Here is a 2,164-nt window from a genome sequence, read left to right on the forward strand (position 1 = left end):
ATCAAGAGTAGATTACGTATTTACTCTTGCTTATATGCATACCCTTAAAACTTCATGGTTGTGCTCATCAGTAAATGATTTTATTTGTAGACTTTTACCATCACCAGCTGTATGAAGTTTCTGCTCAAATTTGCAATCCTTCCGAAAAGTCCTACATAGGGGCAAACATGAATTATAATTAGCACAACGTGACAATTTGGTTACCAAAACACCATGCATGTGCAGGCGCTTACTGTGTGTTTCTTATTCCTTCCTCTCTAGGTTTAAAACGTCTGCCTCCATGTTTACAGGAATAAATGAGACTATAGTACTTTATGCTTTTGCGTAACACTCTATCCAGTCTCTTCTGGGCTGTCTCTACTGTCTTTGTATCCCTTTTCCATAGTTTCACGTAATGCTTTCTCTTATACTGCTTTATCTTTCTTTCAAGATCTTCAAAAGAGTGAAACTTATTTCCAATCTTAAAATCTGGCTCAGAACAACCATCACTCAGAGGCCCTTCAACAGTCAGAGTGTCAGCAGTTGCAGTCATGCCAGTGGCCATTGTTACTATTGCAATGAAGAGGCGCTTTAATGGCGTTGCTTCCTGGTCGGCTCTTTAATCATTATATCAAGGGACCACGTACGGCGCAGGAGGCACTGCCTAATTGAATTCCTTACTCTGGAATTTCACTCAGGTTTTTAATATTCAACGATGAATTCAATGAGGTCAACTCTGTCTGCTACTTTACCTCCTGTCAAAGGCCACCCTGTTGGTCAGCATCCATCAGTTTCTCTTTTACTGCAGGGGTATTTATGCCCAGATAAGACTCTACTTGAGAAGTAAGTGTCGTAACTTCCTTCATCAAAAATAAGATGGCTGACTGTACTTTGTTAACATTAAAGGATCTTTCTAGAATGTTATGAATGTTACTGGCAGAAATGTGATTAATGTATTAAATGAGTATCAGTAATTTATTCTGTATATTAGGATTATTTGTATTTTTGAACAAATACATTGTTATATTTGGAACCTTTCCACGATGTGGAATTAATAGTCCCTCAAACATCTGAAGGATGTGATGTGGAATTGGAATTCCACAAGTGGCGAAGTGAAATATATGACCCCATTCATATTCAAGGTATTAATTGGGCATGAACTGACACCCCCTTTCTTTCCTTCTCTGATTGTGGAAATATTATTAATTTACTTTAATACAATAATTTAACCTTTCTCTTTCTCCGTGTAGTATTATCTCCTCGCCTAATGTCACCTCTTGTAGTATTTTGGTGGTCATGGTCTTACAGAAATTTTATTACAAGTTTACACTTATGATATCAATTATTATAATCAAGCATTATTATGATTTCTTATACTATGGAGCGTGGGTGTCTACCATGGAAATCTTCAATGTTTAGCAGGAGTTATATGCTGATAACCACCCTTCTGACAGTGTGGAATTTGACAGTTTACATTAAAAAAATACTGCAATGAAGAGAGTGGGGTTTCATAGTTTACATTAGAACAATACTGCAATACTGTACCATGGCATAAGTCAGGTACATCCTAGTCTGGAAGTGGTTATGGGTACATCACTTCCTTGAGATAAGTGGTCTTGGGCTATGCCTTCGACCACTTATCTCTCAGGAGGTATGTAGCCTTAACCACCTCTAGACAGGGATGTATTCTACACTTATTATCAAGAACTAGAAGAATGTAAAACATTAAGAAGGCAAACCTAAGCAAGCCATTGGTGTATGTGTTGTATGATTTTGATCTATGAAACAATACAGATCAAAAGTAGCAATTCTTTCTTTAGAATGCAAATTCTCTCCATCACTGCTTCATTACTAAAAATTTCTTCAGCAATGAAAGTTAACTTGCTTATAACATTAAAGATAGTTACAAGCATTCACTAGATACATATGCTTGTTTAACTTCCTTGCTGCTATGCAGAAGATATGATTAGCAATGCATTGCATTCAACTTATTTAAGTCCTTTATATCATAAGAATGATTGTATATCTGCTTTTCTAACCTTTCTTGCTGCTAGAGAAGTCTTTTGATAGCAGTTTAGTCTTATCTTTCCAACTGTTTGCTGCAAAAAAGTTCAGAGTTGCTGATAGCTGCCATTTTATTTCATTGTGACCAGCCACTAGCGTATCCAAAGGGGAGCTCAGGAGG

The sequence above is a fragment of the Amphimedon queenslandica genome, unplaced genomic scaffold, assembly GCF_000090795.2.
Source record: "Amphimedon queenslandica unplaced genomic scaffold, v1.1 AMPQUscaffold_13407, whole genome shotgun sequence".
In the NCBI taxonomy this organism is placed as follows: Eukaryota; Metazoa; Porifera; class Demospongiae; order Haplosclerida; family Niphatidae; genus Amphimedon; species Amphimedon queenslandica.